Here is a 13,818-nt window from a genome sequence, read left to right on the forward strand (position 1 = left end):
GCCATGTGGACGTGAAGATATGTTACACCAAGAGCATATCATCGCTCAACAGCACAACAACTTGACACAGACACCACAATCATCCAATACATGTCAGCAGTGTCATGAGTTGTCTCGGCCACATCACTACTATGGGCCATACTTGCTGTAATCAATGTAATTTAAAGTGGAATTCCAAGAGACCCACATATGAATTTGAAGGGTCATTTAAAGTCGAAAAGTCATAGGAAGTCAAACATTCATGAGGGAAGTTGAAGAGTCACAAGGGTCAATTATACCACCTTGGCTATATGAGCAAAGGACATTTCACCTTGGCTCCTCCCACATAGCCATGAGAGTTTGTAGTCTATTCTTTGAGGAGCGAGGAGTGGCTCCAAAGTCCCACTACCGGGACTAGTGATGTATGGTGTACAAATGCTTCTTGGATCTTTTTCTTAATTTAGAAGCCTGTCTCAGGCTAGCACATTTTCACGCATGTTTTGTATCTGTTTGTAAGACTATTCGTTAAATGTTTGTAATGCATGTTTGCTTAGCCTGTACTAAGATAGTTGAACTACTTCGGTTATTTTAGTACTCATATTGTTGAAAATGTGTTGTATTGTTTATCATTGTTGTCACATCCGTGTGGACTACTCCACCAGACATTAGAAAGAACATCTTTTTGTTTTCTTGGTTTTAACGATCGTCACCCCTGTGTGGACTATTCCGTTGGATAGTGTACATGTTTTCCCTTGAACTTTGGTTTTCATGACTGCTGCATCCACTGTGGACTATTCCGTTGTATGTTGGACAAACCCTTCTTGTTGTTCGCGTGTGTTTCTTCCTGGGTTGGGACTATTCCCTCTCATCAAGAGGCTTACTTTACCTACCCCTTTAACAGTAAGACAACCCAGACACAAAGTTACATTACACACTCACTAGGCACACTCACCTCGCTTTCTTGAAGTTACAAGCATAACATCCTCATGTTTTGAACATCAAGAGCTAAGGAAAATCTCTCAGATAATGGCAACCAGGCCATCGTACCGTATGTGACTCCTACACCAAATGGTGTGAGGTCTAGTTGAGACTTCATATCGGGGAGATCCCCTGGTGGGTCCAACATTGTCAACATTTCTGGCGCTATAAGGAGGGTTTCCCGTTGTTTATGGTTGAATGTGCTCTCAACCCCACATATCCATCATCTGGTAAAAGCAATAACACGAACTCCCTCTCTCCCACCTGCAACTCTGAAGTTGGTTACTCCTCACCTCCCTGACTCGAACAAGAAATTTCATATCATCACATTCGCTCAGTATGTCCCATCACCCGTCAATTTTCAAAATTTGTTCGACTGATTCCAGGAGTACACAATATTTCCTCTTTGTAGAGGAAGCAAAAGATTACACCCACTGGAGTGGTAGTCTCATATGTTGAAGAAGTAATCCTCGCCACTCTTGAAGAGCTGGAAGAAGCTATTGAGAACAAAGAGGAACCTCCTGTTTTCCTAGAAGGAGAAGAATTTAAAAATACACTCTTGGGCTCAGGTTCCAGTGGAGGCAGCAGAGGGGAAGACAACAGAAGAGGCGGAGGCGGAGATGAACCAACAGATTCAGAGGTTGAGCCGTCTGATTCAGAAGAAGAGGAGGAGTACGAAGAAGAAGACAATATGGCTAATCAAAATATGGAATGGATGAAACAAGGCCCATTGGCACTCCACGGTGCCTTGCACAAGATGCCAAGGCACACAGAGAAGTTGTTAATGAAGTATGACCCTGATAGAGCAGTGAAGGCAGAAGATCATCTAGACACGTTCTAACTACATCTGTAGAGACTCAAGGTACATTATGACAATTTTGCATGTAGATTGTTTCCATGTACATTGGATGACAGAGTAGTTATATAGTACCAAAGTCTTCCTATTAACTCCATTCAGAACTGGGGGATGTTCAAGAGAATTTTCCTTGAAAATTTTGCTGATGACAAAACCCCCGCCATGTTGTTGAAAGAATTGGGTAGTCTTAAGATGGAGCCGAAAGAGAAAGTGAAAGACTTTAACCAAAGTTTTAACCGTATCCTGAACAAGTTCACTGTAGACACCAAACCTCATGACTCCATCACAGTCGACTACTACACGTCTGCACTACAAACTAGCATCGCGTAGTTCATGAAGTGAGCTTCGAAACCAACACTTTCCGAAAATTGCTAAGAAGCAATTGATGCGGAGAAAGACCTACGCCCAATTGGAGTCATTGTAGATGATGAACTAGTGAAGGACTCCAAAGACACGGGCAGGAGGTCCCGGGCCACTGTGAGTAAGGTAAATGAAAAATAAACAAGTGAAATTGAGACCCTTACTCATCTCCTTAAGTCCTTGAAAACTGAAGTGAGAGAACTCAAGCAATGAACAACCAAGACAACAATGAGCAACAGACCTTCTGGTTTTGTGCATAGAAAGAATGTGACATCAGATAGCAGCAGTAGTCACCTGACTAAATTTGTGCAGAGTTCAAATGTTGTCTTCCAAATGGACCTGATTGGTAAAGATAGCTTCTATGAATTCCACCAATCATGACATTCAGACAAGACATGTGTAGATTGGAACCGAGTTATGGGATCTGTGGCTTCAAGGATGAATGATCATTTTAATGCCAGTGAGTAGGTTTAGCCGAGAGATGAAGATGACGAAGAGGATGTTGCATTTGATGAAGCTACGAGTTATGGGCATGTGATTAACATGTATTGGTGTCGAAACGTTGCCTAAAAGAAAACAACCACTGAGAAGGAGCCCTCAAAACAGAACGATTGATGCAACTGGAGAAGTCAAGGGGCTCCTACTGTGATTGAGATACCGAAAGAGAAATTCAACCAAATGTTCAGAAAAGTTGATCCACCTGTACCTTCAACACAGAAAACACAAAGCAAGTCCAGGAAGACAACTTCAACAAAAGATACATCCATGAGCAGTTCACTTCAAAACACTCCGTCGGACAATACAAACACAAGTCTTACCCTGGAAAACTCATTTAATCTTCTCGCTTTGGATTACAATATAGTTGAAGACATGAAGAAGACCCATGCGAACATCTCTCTGTACGAACTCACCAAAGTGACAGGTCAGCGGGATATTTTGTTGCGTGCACTGGGGAAAAAATCCACAGACAATGTTGCCTCTTCTAGCAATGGACCAAGTAAGTCTCCCAGATCAATTGCATTTGTACTTAATGCACTTCGCAGGGAAGAAGTGAACTAGCTCTGCCCACCATTTTTGTTATCATTCGAAATGTTCAACTTCAATGTCCACAACTGTTTGGTTGACTTTAGTGCATCAGTCAATATCATGCCACTCTCCATTTCTAAATAGATCAATGCGCAATGGAGCAGTACAACCCCGCAAATCATCCAACTCGACCGAACATGTGTAGAAACCATTCGTGAACTTCGGGATGTGACCATCATTTTATCGTCCAACGAGCGAGTTTACCAATGCATCAACATTGTGATTGTGGACATCCCAGAAGCATATGGCTTACTGCTCAGCAGAGATTGGTCTAGCAAGTTGCAAGCATATTTTGCTACAGACTGGTCACACTTACGACTTCTGTATCACAACATAAAAAACTAGACTCAAGTGTTGTCTGAAAGGTATATGAAACACAATGTTTTCCCTTGGATGGCCAGAATGAACCATTCGCTTTCACAAAACTTTTGTTCGGAAATTTCTTTTTGGAAACACAGTTGGGGTGTTATCTTGCACAACCGAGCCCCACCCCACCACATACACAGTTGGGTCTCCTTCCTTGCCCAACTGGTGAAAATTAAACTTGTACGATACTTTGTAATAGTAGTGTTAGTAGTACTAGCGCGACAAGCAGTCCTTGTACAGACTAATTGTGGACCTTGTGTTTTGATGGATCCAAAACATGGGATGGCTATGGAGTCGAGTGTGTTTTGATTGACCCAAAGAAAACATTAAGTCTCAAGCCGCTTGGAGTTCGAGTGCACAAACAACATTGTTGAATATGAAGCACTCATCTTGGGGTTTTCACAAAGCCATCATCCTCAATGTTGGGATGCTAAAAGTGGTATATGATTCAAAGATTGTGGTACGACAGGTACGTAAATCATACAATGTGTCTCACCTCGTCTTAAGGGTTACCAGCAAGAGGTATGGCAGCTTATTTCTAATTTCCAAGCTTTTAATATCATATTTATACCAAGAATGTGTAATGTAGCTATAGATGCTCTTGAAAGTGCAACTTCTAGGATGACATTGCTTAGGGATATATTCACTGTTGAAAATTTGTATAAGCCATCTATCCTTGACAACATCACTAATTTGCATGTTTTTGATGACGATGAACATATACTACATTTTATGGCCAACGTTGAGATCTTCAAAGATGCAACGATAGATGAAGACGTGCATGCACAATCTCTGCAAGGCACACCTGATGATAGCAAAGGCAACCCCATCCCCAAGGGTGTGGTTTCACTTAAGAAATTCTATGACTTGTAGAATCGCTTCAAAGGGCCCAGGAACACCAAAACCCATAGTTCCACACTGATGCACAAACATATCAACTTGGGAATAGAAAGAGATTTGAAGTTTGTAAATCTCGGTACATGTTGCACACTAGAGGAGTGGCAAGCCTTTGTGTGTGTGTTCAGATAGTACCGTAATATATTCATGTGGACATACGATGACTTGAAAACATATGACACGCGAATAATCCAACATGTCATTCCAATCAAAGAAGGGGTCAAGCCGTTTCAACAAAAACTCAGAAAAGTCCATCTGTCACTTGAACCCCTCATACAGAAAGAATTGACTAAGTTGTTGGATGCTCGGATCATATACAAGGTTCATCATTCTACTTGGGTTTCAAATTTAGTTACTGTAAGAAAGAATTTCGAGGAAATCTGCCAGTGCATATATTTCTGAAATCTTAATGGGGCCTTGGACAAAGACAACCACCCTGTGTTGTCTATGGAGCGCATCTTGCAAATAGTATCTGGAGTTGAAATATTCTCTCTCCTTGATGGATTTTCTAGATATAACCAAGTTCTGGTAGCAGGACCTGATAGACTTAAAACTACTTTCCATACCAAGTGGGGTACGTTCTCTTACAAAAGAATGCCATTTGGGCTTGTAAATGTAAGCACAATCTTTCAACGCACTATGGACATTGCCTTCCATGGGCTCATCGGACAGAGCGTGGTGGTCTACCTTAATGATGTGGTAGTCTTTTCTCGAAAGTGGCCAGACCACCTGCTCCATCTCAAGAAGATCTTCGAGCAATGTCGAAAGTACGAGATATCCTTGAATCCCAATAAGAGCATATTTTCAGTGTCCAAGGGGAACCTCCTTGGGCATATCATCACTAAGAGTGGGATCAAGGTTGATCCAGACCGACTTCAGCCTATCACGTAGATTCCTCACCCAGTCAACAAGAAATCTATGCAGTCCTTCTTGGGGAATATCAACTTCCTCCATAAGTTCATCTCAGGTTACGCACAGATTGTAAAACCTCTCCAAGATATGATCAAGAAGGATGGAGTCTATAGCTGGGGGAAGAAGTAAAAGGTTGCGTTCACCCGTATCAGGTAGACAATAGCAGATGCACCTACGTTGTACAACCCAAATTTCAACAAAGATTTCTTTCTCTATACATTCACTTCCGACAACTCACTCATTGTAGTGCTCAAACAAAAGGATGAGTTGAACAACAAACATCCCATCTCCTTCATGAGAGTGAGCATGCAGGGACCCGAGCTAAACTATACCACTCTGGATAAACAAGCATATGTTGTATACAAGGCAATGAAACATTTCAGACCCTACCTACTAAAAAATCATTGCGTAGTCTTTGTGCCACACCCAGCAGTCAGAGTGTTGCTCGTTCAACAAGAGTTGGGTGAAAGACGTGAAAACTGGATGACATAACTGCAAGAGTATGGTCTTGATATCAATCCAGTTCACACTATCAAGGGTCACAGTCTTTGCAGACTTGCAGCAACAGCAGTACACGTGCAAGAGGAAGAAGGAAAGCTCGCTAGTTGGAGCAAGAAATCAATATGTACAATATAGAGCGAGCACCACCCACTTCGCACGACAACTCTTGGTACAAATAAGTGCGCCAATACCTTGAGCATGGAACCATGTTCTCTCACTTTTCCATGTGACAGAAGAGGGCACTTTGACTCAAAACCTTATCTTACCAATTGGTGCATAGAGTGCTTTACAGAAATCACAACAACGAAATTTTTCGCAGGTGCCTGGAGGCACAAGATTAAGAGATAATGTTACGTGACATGCATGATGTACCAACTGGAGGTCACTTCACGGGCAATGAAACTACACACAAAGTCATGAGAGTCAGTTTCTATTGGCCCACATTGTTCGAAGATGCACATGCTTATGCCCACAAGTGCCCAGTCTATCAACGATGCGTGACAAAAATCATAGGTCAAATAGTGGGGCTTAGACATCATTGGGGAAATCTTCCCACATTCATCAAAGCAACACCACTACATTCTAACTCCTACAGGTTACTTCACGTTGTGGATGGAAGCAATTCCACTCAAATAAATGAATGACCAAGAAGCCATCAGCTTCCTTCAACAGAACATCATCTCGAGGTTTGGCATTCATATATCGCTTGTTTTTGACAATGAAACTTACTTCTCTTTGTTGAAACTGTATGATTTTGCATTGCAATATGGTGTCATGCTTAAAAATTCAGCTAAATACTACCCACAGGGAAATGGTCTTGCCGAATCGACAAACAAAAATCTTATTCACATCATCAAAAAGACCATTTACTCTTAGTAACGAAACTGACATTCTGCCCTGGTGAATGCACTTTGGGCTGATTGAGTTACACCCAAGCCCTCTCTGAACACATCCCCTTACTTCCTTGTATACGGAAAATAGGCCATCCTTCCACCCAATATCTACTTGCTTGCACTCCATTTATCCCAAGAATCCTTAGGCAAGTCATGTATATTGATTCAGTGTAGGGTGGACTCATTATACAAGTTACAGGAAGAATGGATGAAATCAAAAGAAAAAATTCCATTCCACCAGAACCGTATCAAGAGATGGTTTGATCGTAAGTCTGTAGGGAATGCTAGTTTCGTTGTGGGTGACTTAGTATTGAAGTGGGATAAACCCCATGAAGACAAAGGAAAACATATGAAGTTCTAGTCCCTGTGGATTGGTCCATACGCAGTTCACAAAAAACTTGTCCAGCACACGTATTCCTTGCAATTACTTGATGGGAGGATTGACAAACTTCATGTTAATGGCCAAGATATAAAATGTTATTTTCAGTGGTCTGGGGCCGCGCCCCGCCTATGTACATAGCATGATTACTGTTGCTCTGTTGCTTTTCTATTTTTGTTTTTGTTGGTTTACTTTGTTTTTTGCTTCGCTTTGTTTTGGTTGTCTTGTCATTTTTTGTTTTGTAAATAAGTGTTGTCTTATACTGTGTTCTAGCTTTTGAATAAGTATGTGGCTGAGTTTAAAGAGTCTTGTGACACTGCATCACTTGGCCAGTCTTATGTCCGTCTTCTCTGTGCTTAGTTGTAACTTTTGGCTAATGAAGCCTAGACAGAAAATATGAGCTGTCTATAAGGGAAGCTCTGGTCAAACCATGAACCTGTGTCCAAACTAGGAAACCCCATACCTGTACTCAGCCTTCTACTCTATGTGTTCAAGCTTAATCCAACTAGTAGAAACAGAGAAGGGAAAAAATCTAAACGATCAAACCTAAATCAAAGGTCTTACATGCTTCTCTGCAGGAACAACCCTTCTGTGTGAAAATTTCAAACACGAAATTCTACTACAGTAACTAATTTATTTCTCCTACTTATTTTCCACAATAAGTTATTTACAAAAACCTTCAGTAAACATCAAAGTAAATTCTACTATTGTTGTCACATAATAGCATAGAGAAAATAATAGTGAAATACAATCACAAGAATCAATCACATCAACACAATTATTTTTGGACAATAGTCCCTAGAAAAACCCCATACGGGAAAACTGGTGCAACAGATGAGGGTTTATTTATTATTCTTCAGCAAAAATCTCTTTACAAGGAATGATTTTGCAAACAATAGAGAAACCTCTGAGAAAACACGTGAGATAATTTTCCTCCTCCCTTTGGAGAAATTCTGAGACCCCAGAGACCCTCCAGCCTTCACTGCATCACCTTTGCGTCATCTACATGAGGACTGTGTCCCTTACTGCACTGCCTCTCTGATCTATCCCTCTAATTCTCTGCGTCACCTCCTCCTCATCCTCTTATTGATGTTGATGCCCTCCTCTTCCTTCACCCTACAACTCTCCCTCTGAAATCAAAATATTCCTCGTTGAGAATCGATTTCCCTCGGGTTACTGAGTATTTTCCTAGTGTATCTCCAAATGACTCTCAGGTATTCCTTTATACTTTTCTTGTTGATATATCAACATTCGTGATTTAATCTCTAATCAAAAGCTAAGATTAAAATATACTTGATCCTCGTCTCTTAAAAGCTTCTCACCCATATTTTCATTAATACCTAATAATATAATAATTTTCCTAAGTTAGACTTAGCAACCCCTTTTCAAATATTAATTACTTTAATAAAATACAATCCTGGTGGAATTTCACCAAATGATTTCCGGGTCTTGGAGATTTCATGTATTCTAGCCCCTCCAAAAAATTTCAGAGCTAGAGAACATCTGATGCTACCAAAAATCAACACTCCCTCTTAGTGAGGAATGTGCTCTAACAATACTTCCCAGTAGAAGTATCACACTTATCCACAACATCGGTCCTCTGCGTTGTTGATGCTCGACTTGCTGCCTTTCATCCGCTGCGCTACTGCAACTTGTACCGCTGCCATGACACGTTCACTGTTACTGTTGCATTTGTACTGCAACTCCCTCTCTATATGATGCATCATGCTGCCCATAGCACTGCCACTTCTAATTGTTGCACTGCAACTCCCTGCACCATCCACTTCTACTACTAAAATGAATTCTTAAGCATCCCCATCTTCTCCCTGAAATAAATAAATTTTGTTCTTTCTAAAGCCTTGGTGAGAATGTCTACCCCTTGTTCTCATGTCGGAGAGTACCTTAACTGTAATGCCCCTCACTGGACATAGTCTCTGATAAAGTGACACCTAATGTCAATGTGCTTCGACTGATCATGAAAAACTAGATTCTCAAAGAGCTTGATGCAACTTTGACTATCACACAAAATATTGGTCACTTCCATCCTTCTTCTGAATAGATTCACAAGCAACTTCCCAAGCCATATGGCTTCACACGATGTTGTGCTAGTTGCCATATATTCAACTTCAGTTGAGCTCAAAGCTATGGATTTATTATTCCTACACCAGGAGGTCTTTCCTAATCCAATGTTGAAACAATACCCAGTCGTACTTTTCTAATCTACTGAACTTCCAGCCCAATCTGCATCAGTGAACCAAATCAACTTGATGTCATTATCTCGGGTGTATATTAATCCATGCTCGATTGTTCCTCATATATATCTGAGAACATTCTTGGTTATTTCCTAGTGTTCCCTCTTTGGTTCCACCATGAACTGACTGAGGGTGTTGATAACGTAACAAATGTCTGGCCTGGTATTGACCAGATACATTAGAGACCCTATGAGCTACCCGTACAAGGTGGTATTAGCTTCTTTATCTTCAGTGGCATCAATCTTCTTCCAGTTGGTAATCATTGGAGTAGTCATAGGTCTACAATCCTGCATTCTGAACCTTTTCAAAATTTATGTAGCATATCTTCCTTGTCCAAGGAAACTTCCAACCTTCTGCTGCCAAACTTCCAACCCCAGAAAATACTGCATTTGTCCCAAATTGTTCATGTCAAATTCTGTAACTAGGTTTTCCTTGCAATCTTTGATGAGCCTAGATGAACCTATTACAAAAAGGTCATCCACATATAACACCAGAATTAGAGGCTCATTCTCTACAAACAGATAGTATAGGTTGGGATCTGTGTCACTCTTGACGAATCCCATCTTCTCCAAGTAACCATCAACTCGACCGTACCATGCTCTAGGCACTTGTTTAAGCCCATACAAGACTTTCTTCAACATGCATACATGAGATTTCTTCTCATGTGTCTAAAAACCCTCTGGTTGTTCATGTAGGTTTTAACCCCGTACAGAAATTACCTGCATACGAATTCTAAAACACATAAAATAATCAATGCGAGAGCATAACACATAAAACACATATACACAGAGATTTTCCCCTGGATCCCAAAATCAGGACTACCAGTTTGATTTTTCATTATGTTCCTTTCAATGTTACAATACATATTTATACATGCCGAAGCATCCAATACCATGGACCGAAAACCATCGCGTCCAAAACCATGGACTGAAAACCATTGCATCCAAAACCATGTGCGAAAATCATGCAAAAAACCATAGGTAGCTCCGCCCAACATAATATAGGGTCCAAAAAACAAAATTTTCTGGGGCACTGCCCCAAACCCCATAGAGGGGGGTTACCTACACCCCTCAAACCCCCTGTGACCCCCCTGCTATGCAATCAGCGCAACGAAGGGGGGGCTCTGCCCCCACCCCCCCCCCCCTCTAACCCCCCAGTTAACTACGTGGGCTAGTCGTGGAAAGAATATAACACAACCCAACAATTTAATGTATACTTCTTCTATCACCCCGGTCAATAACGTAGTCTTGACGTCCATCTGGTGAATCTCCCACCCCATTTGTGTTGCAAGTGATATCACATATCTAATATAAGTATACCTAGCTACTGGGGCAAAGGTTTCTTCGTAGTCTATCCCTTCCTTCTGAGCATAACCCTTAGCCACGAACCTGGCTTTGCATTTTTCCACACTGCCATTTGTAGCATATTTGACCTTGTAGATCCATCTCGAACCTACAACTGACCTGTCCTGAGGTCTAGGTACCACTTCCCAGACATCATTGACCATTATGGAACTGTATTCCTCCACCATAGCATCTACCCATACTTGATGTTGAACGACCTCCTGAAAACTAGAGGGTTCTCCAACCTGAGCCACCAAGGCTTGGTATCTATCTGGTTTTCTACGCTCCCTTTTCTCGTTCCTAGGAGCTCCAATTAAATCCTCTACATCCTATAGTATTTGTCGAAGTTCCTAGCTCGTTCTTCCATTGGTAGTGGGTAGATCTATTTTCTCCTCCTACTAAGACTCCACCTACTGTGATACCTCTCGATTCTTGTCTTTTTGGAGAAATACCGATTTTGGTTTCTGCTAGTCGAAGTGGTTGGACCAATGGATCATCCTTTGACTGCTCTTCAGAACGCATTTCTCGGGATTTTCTAAAAGCTCTGTCCTCCATGAAATTGACATCCCGAAGTACTACAATCTTCCTATTTCCCTGAAGATATATTCTATATGACTTAGCATTCTCGCTATATCCCGCAAGATATCCTTTTTTTACAGCTTGATCAAACTTCTTCCTCTTTTCTTCAGGTATATGGCAGTATGCCAAACTCCCAAATATTCTGAAATGACTCACCTCGGGCTTCTTGCCGGTGAAGATACTCTCTAGAGTAATCTTACCTAATGCCCTGTGAGGAGTCCTATTCTGGAAATATATTGTTGTGTTGCATGCTTCTTCCCATAGAAATTTGGGCATATCATGATCATACAACATTTCCCTTACTGCTAGTGGGAAATCAGTCTTAGAAGGACTAGAGTATGATTTTTTCATTCAGCATGAATTTAACCATTTGTTCATCTTAGGCCAACTTTTGAAAAATACACAGAAGTCAATGAGGCATATAGGAAAGTAACACAATTTTCTATCCCATATGGTAAAACATGGGATAAGTTACTTGAACTTATCGAGTAAAACAGAATGCAAGGAATTCAGTGATCAGTCATAGGAAAAAAAGGAGCATAAAATAGAAAATTCAGTTAAAGACAACAATCGTCAAACGACACCCTTAAATTGTGTGTTGATTATTCGAATCAATTTAGAATAATTACTTTCTAGTTCTAGTTTTGTAAATCAAAAACAATTTCAGATATTATCTCATTTTGTAATAAATTTTGGTTTAGTTCTAAGATATTTTTGGAATTAGCTTCTATAAGTATTAGGTAGTTCGAAGAAGTCTAGGTTGAACCATTGTAATGAACCAGTGACATGCTCGCAATGCTCAAAGTTATTTCTGAAGATTATTGAAGGATTTTGGATTCATTCTGAACAACTTGTGTATCTATGTGAGTTTGCCTTGTTATCAGTTATGATTTTCATATTTATTTATGCACATGTTCAAGGTAATATAGAAGTTTGTGCAAGGCTAGATTGAATATTAATCTCCCTGAAAGCCCCTGCAAAGTTATAATTATTAAAAGAGATTAATTATCAGAACAATTTATCTTATTTAATTCCTCTAAATCTTTTAATTGTTTCTTTTTGTCATCTCTTGAATGTGTATTATTTGGCTGTAGAAAAATTCTACATGCATCTACTGTATATGATAAATTAAATGTTCAATATGAATGTTTAATAGTTATATATCTTCTTAATTGATGTTTTTCAAAGCAATTGAAAGATTAATTATATTAGGAATGGAAATCAACTCTTTAGTTTTCACAAAAATACTTAGAAATTACATTTGTTTAAAGTTTTAATGCACTAGTCATCCATTTAAATCAAAACCTTACTTAGATTCTTTGGCACAATTCCCCAGCCTAAAACTGTCTACAAAGATGCAACATCAGATTGGCATCATTGTCAGGGAACGAGGATTGAATTTTGTTTCCCTGGGACAATGATCAAACTTGCCTCTTAACAATGAATAAGAGGTCAGTAAGCTAAAATCCTTCACTTGGTGACTCTACATATTAAAATTGGCTTCACGCAGGCATACCATATCTCAATCAAATCCAGAGTTGTTCTCTCCTTTATCAAATCCAAAGAGATTAATGAGAATTGCATCTCTTAGATGTAGGTTAGGAGGCTCTCTTGTTGTTGCTACCTCTATTTTATCTTAAGTACCCTCGCAACTTGACCATTCTTAATCAACTCCAATGCCTGTTGAATTATCAAATCTTCCTCCAAAAGTTTTAAAACACCTTTCTAGAGGAATAGATCTTCAAACTTCACTATTAGTTCATCAGCTTGAGGCCTTTGAACTTCCTTATTCTCATTTGGAACTGTCTAATAATGAAGAATATCCTAAACTCTCTCTTTCTGAATTTAAACCATTTGATTTTAAATCTTCTATTATACATACTTATTCCTCTACTTTTTCTAAAACTAAAGAGGAGCTTAGTATTTATACTAATCCTCTAGCTTTTGAGGATTTTGAAAAGGTTTTACTTGAAGTTAAGAAATTGGTTAAATCCTCAATTTTTTTCGGAAACCCAAACCTTCATCACAACCATCTTCCAGTAAAGTTGTTTCTCCAAAAAAGACGGCTCCATTGCATCATCAAATGGCTAGTTTTCAACCAATTGTGGCAACACAGTATGCAACATTAGTTCTTCCACCAGCAACCCAACTTGATGTTTTTCCTTATGGACATTTAAAAACATTTACCTAGATTTAATGGAGAGACAAGGCCATCTGCTGAGGATCACTTGGTTGCATTTCTAGATTTTGCTGACAACATGAATATTGAGCATGAAGATGTTTACACAAGACTTTATTCAATCATTAGAAGGAAATGTTAGAATATGGCTCAGACACTACAAGCTGATTCTATTAATTCATGGGCTGAACTAATCAACATTTTAAGAATCACTTGGGAATAAAAAAAGATCTTGTTTACTATTTAACAGAATTTGAA

Source organism: Pinus tabuliformis, chromosome 9 (assembly GCF_031772625.1).
Source record: "Pinus tabuliformis cultivar Carrire ecotype Pingquan chromosome 9, CPIR1, whole genome shotgun sequence".
Lineage (NCBI taxonomy): Eukaryota > Viridiplantae > Streptophyta > Pinopsida > Pinales > Pinaceae > Pinus > Pinus tabuliformis.